The sequence below is a fragment of the Tiliqua scincoides genome, chromosome 3 (genome assembly GCF_035046505.1).
Source record: "Tiliqua scincoides isolate rTilSci1 chromosome 3, rTilSci1.hap2, whole genome shotgun sequence".
NCBI classification, from domain to species: domain Eukaryota; kingdom Metazoa; phylum Chordata; class Lepidosauria; order Squamata; family Scincidae; genus Tiliqua; species Tiliqua scincoides.
Window position 1 is genome coordinate 226,035,964 of NC_089823.1, and position 23,011 is coordinate 226,058,974.

General features: G+C 44.9%; 1 protein-coding gene and 1 pseudogene across 2 annotated transcripts in view; both read right to left on the reverse strand.

Moving 5' to 3' along the window:
* The window catches only part of PLD1 (phospholipase D1), a 127,531-nt gene that overhangs the window by 103,179 nt on the left and 1,341 nt on the right, over positions 1-23,011 (reverse strand). The window contains exon 2 of one of the 2 annotated variants that reach the window (XM_066621074.1): positions 20,014-20,061. The exons of the other annotated variant lie outside the window; for it this stretch is intronic. The gene's annotated coding sequence lies outside the window, so the exon portion shown is untranslated. The remainder of the gene's footprint in view (positions 1-20,013; positions 20,062-23,011) is intronic. 2 annotated transcript variants of the gene reach the window in all.
* Positions 21,461-21,580, reverse strand: LOC136646602 (5S ribosomal RNA; annotated as a pseudogene).

Genomic DNA, 23,011 nt, shown 5'->3' on the forward strand with positions numbered 1-23,011 from the left:
TTCTTACATACTCTTTGCCCTGTCATAGGACAATTACCAGTTTATACATGCCTTGGGTATTTGCAATACTGAACAAACAACAACTGAAAAAAATGGAACTCAAGGACAGCAGATGAAAGGGCGCCTATAAGGGAAGATACATACAAGGATAAGGGGATATAAAATGGGCACATGTACGGAACTGAGATATGCATTTCAGAAGTTGGTTTTGCTGTCAGTTTGACTCAGTTAAAGAAATTCAGGTTGGTGCTGGCCACAGTCCTTTGCTCCAAAACTTGGTCAGCCACACTTGCCCAATTACAACCAAACACCACCCATTTCTGCACACCTAAAAATTGTTCCCACGATCACTTATTTTGAGGTGAAATGGAGATACATAAGAGGTCCTGGTTAACTAACTTGTTCAACTCACTGCCACCTCTAATTAACCCCTGCACCTAGTGTGAATAATGACTGAAAGCTATACATGGAGAAACGTCATTAAAACAAAACCATGTTCTTCCTAAATCAGATGAAAATAAAGGAGCAACCAACTCTCCACAAATCTTGCATTGGCATAGCCACTGTAAGTGAAAATTCAACCCATCTACGTATGTCTTAGCTATTGGTGCAAAGAAGGTTCTGTTTGCCTCTCCTAACTCACCCAATTCGATGTGGACCTCACAAGAACATAGAAAGAGCCCCGCTGGATGAGGCCAAAGGCCTGTCAGGTCTAGCTTCCTGTATCTCACAGTGGCCCACCAGATGTCATGACAAGATGCCTGCCTCCTGTTGCCACTCCTTTGCACTTGGCATTCTGAGGTAGCCAACTTCTAAAACCAGGAGGCTTCATCATCATCACGCAACCCATCATGGCTGGTAACCTGTGTGATGGACTTTTCCTAAAAGAAATCTGTCCAATTCCCTTTCAAAGGCATCTAGGCCAGGTACTATTACCATATCCTGAGGCAAGGAGTTCCACAGATTAATTGCACCCTGGGTAAAGAAATATTTTCTTTTCCTTCACCGCCCTACTTTGGAAGAGGTGGAAGGGGCAGGTGTGGCTACAGGGTGAGACTAACGTCCTTACGGAGTCCCATACCCTGGACGTGGCCACAAAGAAAGGTTTCTGCCATGTTCCAACCACATGTTGAAAATTATATGGTAATGAGCTGACTCACTGCTCCAATAGCAGTTCTGTTGTCCAGTAGTCAGAGTCCAGTAGCAGAATCTATTGCTGCTTCTCAGCAAGAATTTGACAAATCTGTGCACTGTTTAACATTAATTTTAAAAATAAAGATATCACTGTCTATTTCACACCTGTGGTACCCAAAGTTAGAACTCAAAGCTTGACAACTTTAAGAGTGGGATATCCTAGAAAAGGTGGGACAAACGGGATAGTTGTAGTTGGGCTGTGTCCAAATGTCAAGGGTACTAACCCTGAAAGCTGCTACTAGTCCGATGTAAACAGATCTCAAAGCAACACATTTCTAGACAGAGCTGCAAGATCACAACCAGAAACCTGCTGCGTCACTTTAAAATGGTGGTTTAATCCAGAGATATAGCCGAGATAGCTTCTTCTGTCTGTGATGGCCGGATCCCAAAGGATCTCCTCTATGGAGAAGTCGTGCAAGGAAAGCGCCCTACAGGTAGACCACAGCTGCGATACAAGGACATCTGCAAGAGGAATCTGAAGGCCTTAGGAGTGGGCCTCAACAGGTGGAAAACCCTGGTCTCTGAGCGGCCCGCTTGGAGGCAGGCTGTGCAGTATGGCCTTTCCCAGTTTGAAGAGACACTTGGCCAACAGTCTGAGGCAAAGAGGCAAAGAAGGAAGGCCCATAGCCAGGGAGACAGACCAGGGACAGACTGCACTTGCTCCCGGTGTGGAAGGGATTGTCACTCCCGAATTGGCCTTTTCAGCCACACTAGACGCTGTTCCAGAACCACCTTTCAGAGCGCGATACCATAGTCTTTCGAGACTGAAGGTTGCCAACACAATAGCCGAGATAGCTTCTTCTGTCTGAGCCTTCTCTGCCTGCTAAACAGGACAGCTACTGGTAATCAGCAAGCTACAGCAAAACCAGGTAAGAAATTGGCAGGTTGAGCCACACCTGTTGCTTGTCCTGCTCCACTGGTGATCTTCAAAGAGGCAGAGCACGCTTCTCAGACTGCGACCTGGCAATCTGATTTCTCCAAGTCTGGAAACAACACTGTATAGCAAAAAAGACTCTCACGCTCACAGCTTGGTCACACATCTTTTCGGTTTCCTAATTATAAATTCTCTCTTCTGTGCAATTATGTTGGGAAGCCTCTTCTTGTTGGTATCACTGACTCATCTGGAAACAGCTGTTTGGGAACTCAGTCAATATGCGCCAACAAAGTCTTCACTCTCTTCCAAGCAAATTTTCCCCCACCCCAGGCCAGCCAGATAACCTTATCAGCTTGTTCTTCTTCTCCTCTGGGCTGGATATGTTAAAGATTAATTTCAGACAGCCAGCGAGTTACCTATCTACCGTGTGTATATGAAAGCAAGGCCAGTCACCTGTAGCTCACCAAAGTTCCCACTGTATTGTCCTCTCTTTCTTACCCTGTGACTTTCCCCCCACAAAACACACACAATTTCCTCTTCAAGAAATTTGTTTTCCCATCAAATAAAAGGGAATGGTGCTCCATTAATTGAAAGATACACCAGAAGTGTTTACGAAAGAATAGGTTTACCTTGGATCAATATTTGGCTGATATAGATCTGTGACTATTGCCTTGGCAAAAAGCACCAGTTGTTTTCCCCTTTCTCCCATAGCTATTTTGCTGGCATAAGTCCAAAGAGAGGAAGGGGCTAGGGTGGGTTCAAAAATTAGGGACCGGATCCAGCATGCACCTTTGCTGCTGAGATTCATCCCCTCCAGCACACTCTCTGCCCCCTGTCCCACAAACCATTCCCTCCACCACCTTACCTGGGCTGACAGAGTGTCTGGATAATTCTGGCCCGCGCATGGAGCTGCTGGTTGTTTCTGCCAGTAGCTCTGTTGTGCACAACTGTGGAACAACATATGTGCCATCACAGGGCAATTTATAACAGCAGATCAATAGATTCACTGTCGCAAGTGGCCCATGAAATTGGGCCGTAAGACTCCGAAGGCAGTCCTACAGACCTCTCTGGGACATAGTCCCAAGAAAATAGGTGCTTGATTTGCTTGTTACATTTATATCCCATCTTTCTTCTACTTTGAAATTTTTTTTTTTTAAAAAAGGTGTACCTGGGATTGCAAAGTCCATGCCTTGACCAGTCTACATCCGCTTAGGCAGTGGCAACATGGTTATATCCAGTGCCCTCAGACCATATATAGGACCACAGCTTGTGTAAGGCTGTACCACTGTTAGCCCAAAGGAAAATTTCTCCTTCTTTAAAATCAATGGGAGACTGTATATTGAACATTTTACAAGGCAAGAGATTTCTGGTCAGAATTGCTAACAATAAGGGCTGAATTGACTTGTGCGTGCACCCCTATTTCACCACCTCATCTGGGGTGGAAAAATGGGGAGGGGAGATTTTGGAACCTTTGAGGAGGATAAAAATGGGCTAGAAGGCAGTATCACAATATTAGAGGAAGCGCATACTAGAGGAAGTGCATGCAATTAGTCTGTGGAACTCTTTGCCACACGAAGTAGTAGTGGCATCTTGCCTAGATGCCTTTAAGAAGGGATTGGACAAATTTTTGGAGGAGAAGTTCATTACAGGTTACAAGTCATAGTAGGTATATGCAAGCTCTTGGTTTTAGAGGCAGGCTGCCTCTGATTGCCAGAAGCAGGGGAGGGCACCCGGATTAAGGTTGTGTCTGTTGTCTTGTCTGTTCCCTGAAGCATCTGGTGGGCCACTGTGAGATATAGGAAGCTGGACTAGATGGGGCCCTTGGCCTGATCCAGCAGGGCTCTTCTCATGTTCTTATGCTTTTCTAGGCAGTAGGTGGCTACCATTCCCCCCCTCCCCCCAATTCCTTTTGGAGTCACATTATGATATTGTTCAGAGAAGAATTGTGGAGAGGTGTATGGTGCTTGACAGTTGGTAGGAGACACACCACAAATTTTGAGCCTCAAGTTCTGCACAGAGAATTTGTGACTCAATCCTTCTTAAAACAAAGACCCAGTATAGTGTGTGTAACAACGGTAATTGTAATGGTATATAAGGATGAGAGAAGGGGCTCCATGCATTCTTTCTGCTCATTAGCTTAATGAAACACAGTTTCAGGCAGACAACCTTTAATCCAGTTTCATTTGCAAGAGTACATTTTCCTTGGCTATCAGAAATATTTGCAAGTATCTCTTCAAATCCGTGCATGCTTTTAATTATCTCAGTGCTCACAATGTCGAATGCCAAGCACTTGCCTGAAGGTTCTTATGTCAGATAGAAAGCTATTCTGGGATTTTTACACACGGGGGGTAGGCAGATAAAATAACCACTTGCCAAATCATATTTCTGTATTAAGTTTCAAGTACCATAAGATAAATGTCGGCGCATAGCTCCAACGGCATTAAGGGGGCTTAGGCAGAGCTGATGAAGGTGTTCGTAAAATGCTTTGCACAACAGCAGCACAACCAGAGCATGGACACTCATATTTTGATTTGGCAAGTCTCTGTAACTCAAGTGTGGGGCAACTGTGTCCAAATCCGCAAAGATGCAAATTACCAGTTGTGGTCCAGAGCTTCCTGCATGCATGAGGTTCACATGACTGCTTATGGCAGAGGATGCCTCACAAGTGTGCAGGGGTCAAGACCTGCCAGCTGCTAGAGTCTGAGCCAGGTGGGAGTTCCCTGGGACAGGGAGATCCTGGTATATGTTGGAGCCAGGAAGAGCTGACTCCTCTTACAAGTAAGATAAATTTTCTCCTTCCAAAATTCTACAGATGATAATTTCTTCAGGGAAAAAGATCATGGACTGGGTACTTTTGAATATATCAAGAAGGGATGACTTTCAGCTAATTAAATAAATCAAGCTAAATTAAATGAGAAGCTAATTCAATTAAAAGTTCAAAGCAGAACTTAAAATTCCACCTCCTTGTTTTTTTGGGTACAAATTGTCTAGCCAAAATGGATGTTACCATCTGAACAGAAGATTGTAAAAATCAAAATGTCATCAAGTCTGAAACTTGGAAAGAAAAATTCATTAAGATTTCAAAGTATTAACCCGGTATTTCCAAAAAGGCGCATGGGTGATTGTGCAAAGAAGGAATCCATGCATCAGGCAGAAAAGGAGAAGTAAGCATGTTCTATTATTTTGTTATACAAACCCTTCCTTCAAGATTTTGAGGGACTCTTTCTAGCCTACCCATTATATCCTCCCAACAACCCAGTTAGGTAGGTTAGGTTCAAGTCTCTCAAGTTGCTATCAAGTGCGACAGAGTATCCACAAGCTCTCATTGGTCTTCGGTCTAGCCTTTGAGTTGACCGCATGACCCTGAATCACCCAGGGTCACTCTGCAAGCATCATAGCTGAGTAAGGATCTGAACACTAGTTTCACCAGCGCTCTCTTCCCCCCCCCCCAGCATTACATTACATGGGCTCTCTTAAATGTAGCAACATTTTTTGTGTTTCCTATGAACTTTCCTCAGCAGCTGCCAAGAATAAAAAGTACAAAATCAATAAAACCTACAAAAACTATCAGGAAACCATTTCAGGAAACCCAGTCTGAATGTGTTCCACTGCAAAGCGAATAGCTACTTAGGAGGGGGGATTTTATGGTGGGTGAGGAAAGGCTAACCCCACCCCACGTCCATCACCATATTTCTGGATAAGTATACTACTCCTGCTTAAAAGTAAAAACAAAAACAATGCATAAAATCATTTAAGTTGTTAGGATAAAGTGACAAAAAATGGAAATGAAGGCAGTTTGGTCACTCCATGGCCACTCAACCCAGCAATCCATTAATTAGTAGTATAATTATCCAGAAATTTGGGTTATGTCAGAATGCCAGATGCAAGGGAGGACACCAGGATGAGGTCTCTTGCTGTCTTGTGTGCTCCCTGGGGCATTTGGTGGGCCGCTGTGAGATACAGGAAGCTGGACTAGATGGGCCTATGGCCTGAGCCAGTGGGGCTGTTCTTGTTCTTAAATTACAATTCCCAGGAGGCCTTGCAGGTCTCTTGTTATCTGGTGTGCTCCCTGGGGCATTTGGTGGGCCGCTGTGAGATACAGGAAGCTGGACTAGATGGGCCTATGGCCTGATCCAGCGGGGCTGTTCTTGTTCTTAAACTACAATTCCCAGGAGGCCTTGCAGGTCTCTTGTTATCTGGTGTGCTCCCTGGGGCATTTGGTGGGCTGCTGTGAGATACAGGAAGCTGGACTAGATGGGCCTATGGCCTGATCCAGTGGGGCTGTTCTTATGTTCTTATGACGTGGGGTGGGGTTAGCCTTTCCTCACCCACCATAAAATCCCCCCTCCTAAGTAGCTATTCGCTTTGCAGTGGAACACATTCAGGCTGGGTTTCCTGAAATGGTTTCCTGATAGTTTTTGTAGGTTTTATTGATTTTGTACTTTTTATTCTTGGCAGCTGCTGAGGAAAGTTCATAGCAAAAAATGTTGCTACATTTAAGAGAGCCCATGTAATGTAATGCTGGGGGGGGGGATAGAGCGGACCTCCCATTACGGAGAATGGGGTAGATGCCCAGGGCACAAGCCTTTGGAACCTCATAGAAGTCTCTCTGAGGCTCCCAACAGGGTTGGAAACTGTGCTTCTGTTTTACCAGAAGCACAGTTTAAAACTTGGGGGAAGCCTCAGGAAGCTCCCCCAGTGCAACCTGCAGTTGCGCGAGGCTCCGTGAGCCTTAGGTGAGTGGGGGGGGGGGCAGATTAGTGCATGGGGGTGGCAGCATCCCATCTTGGATCATTGCTCCAGGGCGTGAGGCTGGGGAGGTCCACCACAGTGCCTCAGGCATGCAGTGCATGCTTTCAGAAGCACTGTAGTGTAGCCAGGGGACATGGCACTCTGAGCAAGTGCACACTGCTGTTGTGGCCCAGAATGGCTCAGATGGCGAGCGGAAGGGGCCACTTACACTGTGGGTTATGTCTATGGTACTTACCATGCCCCCCCCCCAGCTGCGCTACTGCTTAAGCAGAGGCCTCTCTGCATTTAGATCTGCTCCTTTTCAGCATGGGAGGAGAAATGAGATCAGCAATTAGTTAAAAGCCAACCCTCTGCATCTTCACACACACACACACACACACAGACAGAGGCCTTGTTAGAAAACAACTCAATCCAAATGTCAATGGAGGTTTGTATAACCTTACCAATTGCTTCCGCAGACTTGGACATGGCCCTGCAGTAAGAACATTTTGAATGCCACGTTTGCCAGGTCTGAGCTGCAGTTTAGAATTCAGGCCCTTTCCGAATTCATTTTATCCCTCTCACTTCAGAATGCACAGAGGGCTATACTCTTCAGGCCTTTTAAGCTGCCGTCAAGTGCAACAGAATATCCACAAGTTCTCATTGGCCTTCCATTTAGCCTTCTGATTGGATGCATGGCACATGCGTATGAGACTTAGAGGTCAGGTAATTCTCCCATCAAAACCATTCCGACTGAAACCTAACTGCGTCTGCCTTGGGTTTCTTTCCATTTCTGTTCCACCTGCCCAATCCTTCTGTCACCGCCTCCCAATGCATACGCTCTTTTCTTGGGCTATAGACTTTATAGCACAGGCTACTCCCTCCACACACAAACACACCCGATACGGTTCCTTGACTTGAGCATTGCTTGGATTCATAACAGTGGATGCAAGAATGGTCCACCACACCCATCTGATCCTTTCCATAGAGCCGCATCCATGCGTTACCCATCTGGCACCCAAGCTCACGGCACTATTCTCCATCTTTCTAACAGACTGAATATTTAAACAAGTGTGAGGCTGGATTTTGGATGTGATGGATCCACAGCTGTTGAAAAGAGCAGCTCTGGCAAGCTCTTGGATTTCAAAGAATACATGCCAGACCTAAAGAGGACTCCCCCCACATACTGGGCAAAACATGAATGAAATGCATAAACCAGACATGCCCAATAGTGTCTTTCAGTGGTTCCTATGACAGACACATGACAGTTGTGCATATCACTTGTTCTTTAAAGCCTAGCTGTCCCATTTAAAAAACATCAATCAAAGCATGGTTTGGATTCTCATTCGTAGCATACCAAAGGCACGAAGTAGTTTAAGGAAAGGGTTTCATCACAAAAAGGATCAATTGATATGCACACAATGTTGCACCAGAAACATACCTACCAATAATTCCCAAATCATTAGGCAGAACACACGGTTTCCTTCCCTGTGCTTACATGTTGCTATTGAATTCTCCTCAATCTGCACCTAACAGTGCCTGACACCTGCGTCTGTTCTGGTGGCTCAGTGACATCTGCTTTACTTGAGAACTGAATGGTTTGGTTTTTTTTAAATCTAACTGTCAGATCTCAAACCTATTTACTTGGAAGCACGTTCTACCCAGTTCAGTGGAATTTACTTCCATGTAAGGTCAGAATTGGACACCATGGGAGATGTATGCAAAACAGCAAAAATGTATGTATGTATGCAAAAGATGTATGCAAAAACAGATAAGAACATAAGAACAGCCCCACTGGATCAGGCCATAGGCCCATCTAGTCCAGCTTCCTGTATCTCACAGTGGCCCACCAAATGCCCCAGGGAGCACACCTGATAACAAGAGACCTCATGCTGGTGCCCTCCCTTGCATCTGGCATTCTGACATAACCCATTTCTAAAATCAGGAGGTTGCGCATACACATCATGGCTTGTACCCCGTAATGGATTTTTCCTCCAGAAACTTGTCCAATCCCCTTTTAAAGGCGTCCAAGCTAGACGCCATGACCACATCCTGTGGCAAGGAGTTCCACAGATGTGTGCAAAACCCTGCAATGCCAACACGCATCTTGCCTCCACAATCCCCACTAACACCCAGTAATATCAAATGTGTGATGTGACGTCCTCGCATTTAAAGTTTACCTGCCCTGCATGCTGCGGCCAACCAAGTGGCGCAGGAGTAGGAAAACCACAATGAAATCAAGTCACGTAATTTTTTTAAAAAAATTAGACACTCTGTACTGTAAATGAATTCCTGAGTTGTGCAGGTACTCAGAGGCATCCTGCTCCTTACTTGTTACAGCCCAATCCTATCTGAGAATGGGCTGTTGTGTGCGGCCATTTTGGGAGCATTGCCGCAAAAGGAAGCAGCGCTTCCTGTCCATTGTCAGAGCTGCCTGGACCTGGACCTTCCAAAGCAGGTAAGGCAACGGCAAGGCAGGGAGGGGGCACAGAGAGGAAAGGAATGGGGAGAGCCTGTGGGAAGAGGTGGATCTTGGGACAATGGCATGTGCCAAATCCTATGCTCCTTTTTCATAGCCTCCCTATCCCCTCTCTCTTCTCGGACTTTTGTCAGCTAAAGGACAGGGGAAGGATAGGATTAGGCCATAAGTGTATCTCCATGTTTTCCCTCCTTACATCCACCCCAAGCCACTATTGAACTCCAGCTTGTGGACCTCAGGGTTCTAATACAAAACAGATCCCACAAGCCTGAAGTCTGCCATGTATATAAACCATATGAAGTCACTTTTTGTGTATGTCACTTTGAGTACATCAAGGTGTATTTGTGGATATCGCTTGCTGGAAACACAGAGATTCCAGAAACATAAATACGCCTTTAGATTTTTTTGCATTTAAATAAATGTTTACTTGCAATATTAATACATTTTGGGGCCAATTCTATCCAACTTCCTACCACTGATACAACCATGCCAATGGGGTATGGCTGCATCCTGTGGGGGCGGGGGGAGTCAAGGAGACTTCCTTCAGGTAAGGGAGTGTTCATCCCTTATCTTGGGGCTCCATTATGATTGCATCAGCACTGGAAAACTGGATAGGACTGGGCCGTTTGTTACATCTGAAGTCCCATTAAGTATATCCTGCATCCATCTCTACCCCTGGCAGTTTCCTAGCAAATGCTACTTTGCTGGCAGCAAAAAGCAATCAATCTCTTTCATGCCCAGCCACCACATTTATTTTCCAGTTACCAATGAGATGACTTGACATCAGTCTATGTTGCCATGGAAATGATTAGGGTAACAAATGTTAACTTATATAATTCTGGAAGCCTGCTATCCCTAATCCATGGGAACCATGAGACGAATTTGCCATTAATGCAAATCAGGGTAAATGCCAGAAATGTGTTCAGCTTCTTAAGCCTAGAGAAGTCTGTCTTATAACACTGATCCACCTAGTTTAGTATTGTTTGCTTCGACTGAGTGAGGTTTTCAAGGTCTCATGCTGAGTTGTTTCCTAGCCCTGCTTGTTGAGATACTTCTAACTAAAAATGGCACAGATTGCAGCTGGACCTTTCTGCACACACAGCATGTATGCTGCTTCAGAGCTATATAGCCCTTTCCTAAGCAGAGGTAGGAGAGTGGCCAGGTATCTTGTTGTTGTTCAGATGTTAAGTTGTATCTGACTCTGTGTCCCCATGGACCACAGCACACCAGGCTCCTCTGTCTACCACTAACTGCCAGAGTTTGTCCAACCTCATGTCCGTCGCCTCCATGACACTATCTGACCATCTCATCCTCTGCCATCCCCTTCTCCTTTAGCCTTCAATTTTTCCCAGCATCAGGGACTTTTCTAGAGTCCTCATGAGGTGACCAAAGTATTTAAGCTTCAGCATCTGTCCTTCCAATGAACAGTCAGGGTCGATTTCTTGTAAGATTGACTGATTTGATCTCCTTGCAGTCCCGGGGTCTCTCAAAAGTCCTCAACAACACCATAATTCAAAAGCATCTATTCTTCGGAGCTCAGCCCTCCTTATGGTCCAGCTCTCACAGCATCTCATAGATACACACAGCCTTCCTATCTGAAACGCATTCATAATCATAAGCACTCATTAGTGTTTTCCATGATCCTGTCACCTAAGAAGATCATGTTCTAAAGCAGGGGTGCCAAAACCCCGGCCCAGGGGCCACTTGCAGCCCTCGAGGACTCCCAATTCAGCCCTCAGGGAGCCCCCATTCTCCAATGAGCCTCTGGCCCTCCAGAGACTTGCTGGAGCCCATGCTGGCCCAATGCAACCGCTCTCAGCATGAGGGCGACTGTTCAACCTCTTGCATGAGCTGTGGAATGAGGGCTCCCTCCACTACTTGCTGTTTCATGTCTGTGATGCAGTAGTGGCAGTGAAGGAAAGGCCAGCATTGCTTTGTGCAAGGCCTTTTAGAGGCCTTGAACTACTGCAAGACCTTCATTTATTCATATGTTCAATCTCTAATATATTCATTTATGTAAATTTATTCAAATTTTAAATGTAAATTAAATCTTTTTTTTTCCCCAGCCCCTGACACAGTGTCAGAGAGATGATGTGGCCCTCCTGCTAAAATGTTTGGACACCCCTATTCTAAAGGTATATGTCAGCAAAGGAAAGTTCAAGGGACCTTCAGAAGGCAACCACACTTTACCACGAGAGAGCGAGAAGCAAATGTACATTGACATCCAGATAATTATATAGATTCCTCACATTTGTATCCCACCCTTTCCCCAAGGAGCTCCAGAGAGTACACCAACTAGAATGTGGAGTAGGAGTAGGGAGACCCAGGTTCAAATCCTTAGCTATGAACTTAAGGGCATAATCCTACCCTGTAACAGGCAAGCCAAGAGGCCCAAAGTGGCTCTAGAAATTTTTCCCCTTTTCTCCAGGTAAGCCACCCTGGCCCCTATGGGTCTCCTTGGATTTGCGCCACCTCCTGAGGTGGCACAAATCCGAGGAGAGCAGAGCGACTTGAAGCCGCTCCAAGCTCCCCAGGAACGGGGTTTGGAATCCAGCATAACTGCCAGGTCCCAGCCCCGCATCCCGCTCCCCACTCACCTACCACCGGGGCCGCCCACCCCAGAACGCCTCCCTCCTGCCTCCTCCCTGCCCACCCCAGAGCCTTGCGTCGGCCCAGCTTGGTCGACGCAAGACTCGGTGCCTCCGTCAGTGCGGAGACCTACGTCAGCCTCCACAGGCTGACTAGCCAACTCACAAGGAGGTATAAACATGCCTTATGGCACGTTTGCTACCCTTCTAGGCTAGCGCAAGGGACTTGTGCCAGCTTAAGTCATTCTCAGGATTGTGCTGCACGTGCATGATTTTGGGTGGGTTACTATCTCCCAGTCTAAATGATTGGGTTGCTATGAGGAGAGAAAAAAGGGGAGTCATGTATGCCAACCTGCAGTCCTTGGAAGGAGGCTGGGATTAAATGTAGTTGGCAATGCAGGAGCTTCTTTCCATTTTATTCTCACAGTAATCCTAAGAGATGGGCCATTTTCCATCTCCCCTCTCCCAAGGTGCAGTGCAAGAATCAGCAAGGGGGAAGGACAGGACTGGGCTGCTTATTTATTTTATTTATTTATACAGGTATTTATATACCATCTTTCTTTGGTCGTCAGATTTCTCCTCAGACTTTAATCCAAGGCGGTTTACATAGGCAGTTCTAGTCTTTCATAGAACTCCTCGTTCCAGCTGGATTCCTTCCCAGTCTGGCCTCTCTCTGGTCCTTCGCCTCCCATGCTCCACTTGACGGCAACTCCTTTCTGCCACCGAGGGTCAGCTCATCAGTATATCAGCATGTCGTCAGTTTTCGGGTACTTCCGGTTGTCTCAAACTGGCAGCCTCAGATCTTCAGGCATACAAGGCAGCAGCTCTACCAACTGAGCCAGACCTCCTGCCCATTTATAAGAGATGCAAGTAGCAGTGGTAGTGGAGATATTTTTACAGCACTTAGCTAGCACTTTTTTTGCAAAACCCTAAACATCAGCCCTCTCATTACTCCCATAAGCAGGTCGAAGAAGTGGCAAACAAATTTCCCAAAAGGCCTGGTTGTGCTCTTTATATATAAATAAAAACCTCTATGTGAAAACCATCCCCACATGTTGAAAGCGTAGTCAGGCATTGGGAATCAGGCATACTTGGGAATGAGATTTACAACACAAAGCACTTGCTGCTACAGGTTGGTTGGCAACCTTCAGTCTTGAAAGACTATGGTATAAGCCTATAGCACCCGGTATTCCCAGGCGGTCTCCCATCCAAGTACTAACCAGGCCTGACTCTGCTTAGCTTCCAAGATCAGACGAGATCCGGCATGTGCAGGGTAACAGTTGCTAACAATGCAAGGTCAAAGCAATTCATTCATTTCTGCAGGCTGAGCCTAACTGTGCCACATGGACCAATGGTTAAAAGGTGGTAGCAAAGCCATTGCTATTTTGCCCAGTAGTGTTTAGTTTACCCCTTCGACATGAAAACAAAAATGATAACTGAAGCAACTCCAGCGACTGATTTTATTTTGAATGTCACACAATGTCACAGTTGAGCAACTTGTGGTCTCTGTTTTCTACAGGGCTGTTTTTATAGCGGGTCTTATCGGAATGTCTACTATGATGGCATTCCAATTATGTTTTGCAGATTCTTTGGAAGCTTACTAGAGATTCTTCAAACAGAAAATCAGAAATGACAGATAAGCTTCCATGAAAACTGTGTGCTTTGCTGTGAGAAAAGCTGGGTGTGTTCTAGGTTGCACTGTTGATTCATGTAGGACAGTGGTGAGGCCACACAGGTCTGCGTAGTTACCCACGTGAGCTGAGCACCAACTCTACAACACACCTCAGAATCCCCTACAAACCACTTAGTTTCTATAGCAGATGCTTAGGAATTTCTCAGAAGGCAAATCAGCTTGAAAAATATTTTCTGAAGGTAGAACATTTGAAAATCACTGGTTGACTGGAATTCTCCAATAAACAACTCTCAGTTCATAGCCAACAGACATCAATAGATAAACATCAACAGGTGACCATCATAATCATTGTCACTTGGATTTGGGCGATCCCCACCTGCAGGAAGAAGTGACAAGTTCCATGTTCCTCCTAAACCAAGGGGAAGACTGCTCCTTAGACATCTGATTTACCAAAGTGCCTGGCGAAGACTGCTGTCATGGGCTGCTCACCCTTGGGACAACAACTAGGTATTCATTTATTCTCTCAACCAAGGTGACAGAAATCCCTGCAATCATATCACAGGAATGGTGTGTTTGAGGGGCAGGGGACTATTAACTAGCATAATGCCCACCACATAACGGGTGGCAAAGCAAGCAACTGTGGCAATTGTGGCAGTCCCTACCCACTTGACAGTGGCATCTGAGCTGGCCGATTCTTTAACCCTCCTCCCAGCTTTCGGTTAATGGGGCCACCGTGAGCAAGGGCGGGGGGGGGTGTCAGGTGGCAGTGGATTGAATGAAGGGCTATGTGACACTGTGATGAAAATATTTTGGTGCATCCAAGAGATCAAAGGACCACCTGCCTTTCACATATATGACACCTATTTGCAAGCAGCTTGAAGGCACTCTCACTAAACTGAGCTGCAGCAAAAAGCAAACCCTCCAAAAGAATGAAGAATCCGGAGGTTTGGGTTTTTAGTTGGAGAACCACTCACTTCAAACTTCGATGAAGGGACTGGCATGAAAGTACACACATCAAGCTGGAACAGAAACAGATTCTTGGCGAGCAGCCCATTTCCAAACACAGGAGTATGCTGAAACCTTTCCTTGCCTTCCAAAATGCGCTGCAGGCAGATAAGCCTGCATTCTTCAGCCTGATTTATAACTTGACCACATACCATCAAGCAACAACACTGCTGATTCTCTTTTCTTACAGTCACAGGTATTGGTGGGGAGAGATCACCACTGAGTGATGCATGTAAAAGGGCCCAGACTGAATGTGTAGTATGTCCAGCTAAACAGATCTTAGTGAACAGGGCTGGAAAACTCTCCCAACTGAGGACATTTGACTTTGAGCACTTCTGGACAGTGTAAACGAAACTGAGTCAGGCTGATCAATGTCTGGCAGTTTCAGAGGCATGCAATTTATCTGCAGATATCATCTTTAAGAGCAGATTCTACTATTCAGCAACAAATGTGGCTTTTCTTGACCCTCACTTTTCAATGACCTTGATCTATTCTAGCAAGTTCATTCTTATTGTGTATTTAAATTGTAAACACAGAAGTGGAATATATTGGTAAAAAACAGTAAGCACATGCAGATTAATTACAGTAATGAAATTATAGAGGTTATAGATTGATACTATTATTTCAGCACATTAAAATCCATCCTAACTGCTGTGGTTCTAAGGGCTCAGTCCTAACCAACTTTCCAGTATTGGCATAGCTGTGCCAGTGGGGCATCTGCTGCATCCTGCAATTGGGGGGCAGTCATGGAGGCCTCCTCAAGGTAAAGGCAGTGTTTGTTCCCTTATCTTGGAGCTGCATTGCCCTTAATTTGGAAAGTTGGTTAGGATTGCGCCCTAAAGCATTTACAGCTGTCCGGTAACAATATAGTTATTACACACTTCCAATGAAAAGCAATACAAATTTTTGCTGCTGTTAGTGACTTGAGATGTACATCTGTAGCAGTGTCCTTAGTTAACTCCAAAGGACTATTTTCAGGTTATATTAAAATGTTCTCTCTTTGATGATAGCTAGAACCTGTTTCCAAAAAGCCTCAGACATGACACATAATTGGAATACATGGAAAAAGTTAGCCAAAAGAGACCTTGTTAATGACCGCCCTGCTGACATTTATATGGTTTAGTCTTTGAAGAGTCAAGCTCTTTCAAGTTAACTCTAATCAAACTTGCACATTTATCCTAATCTACAGCCACTCTTCTGAATAAGTGTTCGCCCTTATATATCTCTTCCATTCATGTCTATAATTGGGCACACTGTGTTTAATTTTAACAAAAGTGGATACATTTTCCCCACTAGGCATCTCAACTTAATAGATATAATTAAGCACTCAAATTCTGTTTTTTCCTTGAATTAAGCTATGCTTGCAAAGAAGAAGATGTACCATAGCTCTTATCTGACAAATCTGAAAAAAATAGGTAGGCTAATGCCATCCATTTCATTAACCACTTCCTGAAAGGATATTATATGTTGATTAAATGTCAAAAAACCATCCCAGACAAAACCTTGGAGAGCTATTGCTAGTCAGTATCAACAACAACCCTAAACTAACTGGACCAATAGTGTGATTCATTATAAGATAGTTCCTAGACTCAAGCTGCATTACCGGGATTGGACACAAAGGGCACAACCTAAGCAGGTCTACTCAGAAGTAAGTCCTATGTGTTCAATGGGACTTACTCCCAGGAAAGTGAGGTTAGGATTGTAGCCAAAGTTGGATTGGACAGATTTATGGAGGAAGAGTCCATCACAGGTTCCAAGCTATGATGACTATATGCAACCTCTGCATTTTAGAAGTAACCTATCTCTGAATGCCAGATGCAAGAAAGTGGCAACAGGATACAGGTATCTTGTTGTCTTATATGCTCCTACAGACATTTGGAAGGCCACTGTAAGATCCAAGAAGCTGAACTAGATAGACCCTTGGCCTGATCCAGCAAGGCTCTTCTTCTGTTCTTATGGAAATCCTCTACTTTAAGACCATGCTGCGGGACCTTAGAGACCAAGCATTTCTAAGTCCTGTTTTAATAGGGCTAAGCAAATTATTGTTTGCACATGTAAAAAGGGAAGTTCCTTTTATGATAACACTGCATTTGTTATTACACACCAAATTGTTCATTTTGTCTTTCACTTCTTTTACAGAGCCATGGAAATCTTGAACCTAGGGGCGTGTGTCCCCAGAATGTTTAGAGGTCTTCTGTTCCCGCATGCACACCAAACATAAACATGCTCACATACTAAGGAACCAACAGAACAATTTTCCCCCCTCTCTTCCGTCTGTTTCGACAGATGGTTTTTTGGTGATTAGAGCACCTCAGAAATACAGGCAGAGTGGGTGAGTTGTCTGACAAATGAAGAGTGCTGCTTGGGATTTGATTATATAAATTTTTCACTTATGTTGTTTCATCTGCCTTTAATTGAAAGAAAACACCCACAACATTCTGGGGTGGCGGGGATCACACGTTTGGGGAATGTCTCAAGTACAAGCGACATGGACAGTATCTCACGTCTCAAACTTATGTAACCTAATCATGTGGGCAAAAATTATAGGATAGATCCACCCGCTGCTTGCCTTGAGTAGAACTGGTGTACGCAGAACCCGGCAGCAGCTCTGTGCCTTGCCAGGCTTGCAACGTGGCAACAAAGTTGTGAGAAGCATAGACATGTGCATGTCTTTCTCTTCCCACTCAGTGTTTTGCCCACTCACTGCAGGTGAAGAGACAAGCAGCTACCCAGGACGAACACGCAGAGAACAAGCACATTAAGTCATCACTTGTCAGGCTGTGTGTTTAAGTAGCATATCCACATTTGCATTATTAAAGAGGAGAAAGGGCTCTAGCTGGAGCTCAGTGGTAGAGTATAGGCTCTGCGTGCAGGAAGTCCCAGGTTCCATCGTGGGCATCTCCAGGTAAAGCTGAAACACCTGGGAAAGCTGCTGCCAGTCAGATCATGGAGCATTATTTCCATGTTGCTACATTTTTTAAAATAAAAAATGAGCTTCAGAAAGCTCCCCCCCAGAAGTGTTTAAAGGACACTTCTGATTTTTGTGCTTGGACCCTGTGGGCATCAGAAAGGCTCCCGGACATGACCGCAGCCCACTGATTTAATTATCCATGGGTTCCAGTATCCGCAATGGGTCCAGGAACAGATCCCCAGCAGATACCGAGATCCAATTATGTCTATAAACACTTTTTACACATATGCTTCACGTAAATGAGCTATTTCCATAAGTCTGACATCATGACGTGCCAAAGACCATTGCAGTTCCCCAAATTAAGAAAATAAGTTTCCCCATTTACAGTCACACAGGATCTCCTTTCCAACATACCCTAGCCAAACTGCAGCAAAACAAGTCCCCAGTTATGGCTGCAATCTTATGCATGCTCACTTGAAATTCACGATTCAGATCTGGTTGATCGGATCTGTGGTTGGTCTGTGAAACTCCTTGCCACAGGATGTGGTGATGGCGTCTGGCCTGGACACCTTTAAAAGGGGATTGGACAAGTTTTTGGAGGAAAAATCCATTACGGGTTACAAGCCATGATGTGCATGTACAACCTCCTGATTTTAGAAATGGGCTATGTCAGAACGCCAGATGCAAGGGAGGGCACCAGGATGTACATGTTGTTGGCAACCTTCAGTCTCAAAAGACTATGGTATCCAGGATGAGGTCTCTTGTTATCTGGTGTGCTCCCTGGGGCATTTGGTGGGCCGCTGTGAGATACAGGAAGCTGGACTAGATGGGCCTATGGCCTGATCCAATGGGGCTGTTCTTATGTTCTTATCTCTTATGGTTTTGTTTCAGCAGCACTACACATTTGAATTGGAGATCACTGGATGACAGTAACCTTTTCTTTCTTGCCCTTTCCACAATCTAGATCTCCCCAACCCTCCAAGATGCTATTACCTACATAGGGGTGGGGGTGGGGTGGGGGAGGCAGGCATAAAGTTATCTGTTTTCCTCTTCATGGTAAATAGTAGCTTCAGGAGGGTGGGAATTTACATTAAGGTGGGTGCAAGAAAGGAAAGGTTAAACACCTTCCCTTCAAGGTACCAGGTACCTTGTCAACTTGTGTGTTCCCTGAGGCATCTGGTGGGCCACTGTGAGATGCAGGAAGCTGGACTAGATGGGCCTTTGGCCTGATGCAGTGGGGCTATTCTTATGTTCATCCAACTTCCCTGATCTTCAAAACAGCCCTATGGGATTGCCAATGAGTTTTAAAAATGAGAGCTCTTAATGGGAAATGTCCCCATCACATCTCCTTTAGCTCCAAGACTTGTGAACAAGGTACAAGTCTTCAGGCAAGCCTAAGAAGTAGGCAGCTTTGGGGTCCTAGGTATGCCATACATCATTCTGACAGTCCTTCTCCAAACACATTGAGTCAGATGTTAAGCACATTTATTTCTATAGGATCCACATCCTATTATGTGGGCTTTGTCTGATCATCTGAGAGACACAACAGGACATGACATGAGAGCTGTGACAAGCATGTTATACAACACAGCAGCCATCAGGAAATATAACATTGAGCAAATTCACGGCTGCATTCACCTAAACAGGGACCTCCAAGTTTGCCTCAAAATGTCCTACGTTCACTGCCTGTCTTCAAAATCTGGATGCCATTTCTCCTTGCAAAGCAGAGTTAGTGGGATGCAATGTTCAGTGGAGAAGCCACATTTAGGAAGAAGGCATTCAACATTCTTCCCACCCATGAGCTACTTTTCTTTATGCTCAAGCTCCATACTTCTGTTTGTGGTGAAAAACCTAGGTCTGGAGGTCCTGCTGGGAGAAAAACAGGTGCCAAGAATAAAGATCTTCAGCTTGAGATAGAATGACTCTGGCAAAAAAGGCAAAAAATATAATCGATAGTTGTGGGTACATTAGGTGCTATCCCAAAAAGCTTGGATAAACATTTAAATGAACAACAGTCCCATTCCTCTCCAGGACTGTCCGATGCTAAGGCCTCCCTTTCACATCTGTCCCCTGCTGCCCTTGCGTTTCATTGCATTTATCAGAACACTGAGGCAGGAAACATTCAGTTGAAGGCACTCATGAGACTGCAGGGGTGGATGGGACAAAACTCCTTGGACTCTGTCACCCCACTCAATGGCAGGTCTCTCTACTTTTCGGATCAGGCTACTGCAGAGACAAAGCAGAGAGAAGCACTGCAAGAGGTGATTACATTGCAACAGTTACAGTTGCCTCTTGCAAATGATGGCCACACCACACCACACCATACCACACCACAACACTGACTATTTAGGTGCGCACCTACAATGGTTTAAGTGTACAGATAAAAGGGTGAATGCAACACATTGTGTGTTTTACAAGCACGTGCAACATGCAGGCCTACTTGTCAGAAACTGGGGTTGGCTGCCCTGTGTCAAGAAAGCACACACTTTGTGGCAAATGCAGGTTTGCTTTGCTGTTGCATTAACTGCCAAAATGGCCTTGAGCAAAGTTAGAAATGCTGCAAGGAAGGAGAAAGAAACACACCATTCAAAGCCTTACCACAAAGATTTTCAACCTTTTTCATCTCAGGGCACACTCAACAAAGCACTAAAATTGTCAAGGCAGACCATCAGTTTGTTTCGTTTTGTTTTGAAATTGACAAGGCAAACTGCATTGCAGGTGGGGGGCTCGCATCCCCTAGTGGCCCTACTAATAAATGACCCACCCCCAAAGAATACCATGGCACACCTGCACATCATTTGTGGCACACCAATGTGCCACAGCACACTGCATTACTGGCTCATTCACTAGGTAATCTGACCAAAGGTAAGGTGTCCTTCCTGGTTCTCATATGCAGTACTGTAATGTCAAAAACAGGGAAGGGCCATAGCTCAGTGGCAAAGCACATGCTTTGCATGCAGAAAGTTCCGGGTTCAATCTCTGACAACTCAAGTAAGGGTTAGGAAAGGCCCAACCCAACTTCTTGGAAATCCTGGAGAGGTGTTTTCAATGAGCACTGAGCCACATGGACCAATTTGTAGAAAGAAGCTCTGTTTGTTCACAACCCATTCAAAGAGCAACTCTGCTCTAACAATTTTGCAAAAGCAGGTTCTCCCACCTATGCAGCAATACAACACTCACTCCTGGGGTTTGGTATATGCTAAGGTTTGTTGACTTTAAGGCTGCTTGTCACATTAACAGCTGCAGGCAGTCTAGGGAAACAGAGCCAAAATGCATTAGCATTGCTCAAACCCAATTTAAGAACTATACATCCAAAGAAGAAAACAGCTGAGACAGAAAGAGTACATCTGATATCTACCATAAGGTATGTGCTCAAAATATATTTTCAGTTAAAAAGTGCCATGAGAAAATGCTTCACCACTAAATAAAAAAAAATTAAACTACCAGTTCTATAGAAGACTAGGCAAATTTGACCAGGTTTTAGGGGCCAGTTTTGTCTCTGGCTTCATTCATCTCAACAGCTTTGTTGAAGGACTGTAGGTACAGTAAAGGCCAAGAATTTGATTGTCATGTTTCTTTGCATAATAAATGCCGCTTCTTCATGCAAGGATTACACAATCAATATTCTGTAAAGTGTGTCAAGTTTGGAAGAAAGAATATGCCTCTATGCCTGCAACAGACAATGCTGAACTCCACCAGAAATACCTGCCTGTAATCTGCAAAAATCTTTCTAACAACCATTCAGAAGGGGCGCAGTCTGTTTGCACCACAGGGATCTTCCATCTCACAAATGTGAGAGATGGGTAGCCTCGAGGAGATTCTCAGACAGAGATCGTGCCATGGCAGCTGTAAGTCCACCCACTTTCTGCACACCTTGATCCATGACTTGCTGTGACACACAACATGGGCCAGGCTGAGAGTAATAGTGCTTCCCATGCAGAGACTTCTTTTCACAACTGCCAGATTTTCACCTGGCACTCACAAAGAACGAGTGCTATTTTTGAGGGTTGGTTGGCAACCTTCAGTCTTGAAAGACTATGGTATAAGCCTACAGCACGCGGTATTCCCAGGCGGTCTCCCATCCAAGTACTAACCAGGCCTGACCCTGCTTAGCTTCCAAGATCAGACGAGATCGGGTATGTGCAGGGTAACAGTGAGAGTTGCCAGGACAGATACATGGTTGCTCTTCCTAACAGAGCAATAAAAGCTTATCAGGGTGGAATTTTCATCAGGAAAACTGTTTTCATCCACTTATAAACAACTAAATCAAAAGCATAAAATACTAACTACAAAGCAACTCAGCAGCAGAGCCCATAAAAATGCTGTCCTAAGAATGTGATCCCTGTTGGACAATGGAGAACACCTGAGAAAGCAACGATGGCACCTGAATGGCACCTCCAGTTTGACTCACTAGCATAAGTGTAGAAGCCCAAGAATGGTGACCGACAGAAAGCATCACCTGTTCCAAGATCTCTGTTAAAACAAGCATGCGAAAGACTTGTCCTGAAATTCCTCCCAGATTGTTCGCTTGTGTCAAGAGGAATTCCAGGCATGATCAGCCCTAGTAATAAAAGTCCTTAAAAGCCCCAAACTACACATTAGTTTTAATGCATGGTTTGACCTTGCACGTCTTAATTTTCCTGTGTAAACAACATATGCAAGCGGCCAAGCTGGATCAGAACCAGAAAGGGGTGGAAGGGCTTTAACATTTTGTTCCACTTCAGGCCTGATCTGGCCTGGGTACCTCTATGCACTATTCATGTTAAAAAAAAAAAAAAAAAAAAAAGATTCCATTGGCATATCTCATTACCTTTAAAAAAAAATGTTAACACCTAAAATTGTTCCTAAAAGCTTCATATCCCAATCAACTCCCTAGTGGGTCAATTAACTCAGCAGTTCCATTCTGTTGACATATGTTAGATACTCAGAGGGTGGCATCTTTGAAGTGATCCCATGAGCAAATTCTTCCAGCCTAGTTCTCCCTTGATAAAAAGCTAATTCAAGCTCAAATCTACTCTGGGTCTATTATGCACGTTCTTAATGATGACCACTGGGACCGGATGCTTATCCTCTTATGCTATGCATGATCACGTGCACTGAAATGTTTCTGCCAAAACCAGTCACCCATGGAACTTTTGGAACAGTGGCAGTAGATCAAAATGACTGAGATCCTGCTCACACAATGGTTCTCCAAACAGTTACATGACTAACCTATCACAGCGTAATTTTTCACCTGTGTGCACCTATATGAGCAATGGTTTTGCAGCTGAGTTGTACTCACAAATCCTGTCTAGATTAGTAAGGCCAACTTATATCATTCTTTAAAATGGTTGGAGAACTTGAAGCCAGAAAGACAGTAACACCAGACGCCAGAATCATCCTGATCTTGGGAATCAGATGACCCAAGGTAGCCAATTCAGTGTCACCACCTGCTACACAGGTTTTAAGCACCTTTCAAATTCCTCATTGGCCATGAAGCTTTCTGGGTGACCCTGGACCAGTCACTCAGCCTCATCTACCTCACAGGGCTGTTGTGAGGAAAAATGAGGGGAGGAACCATGTACACCAGTCTGAACTTCTTGGAGGAAGGGTGGTA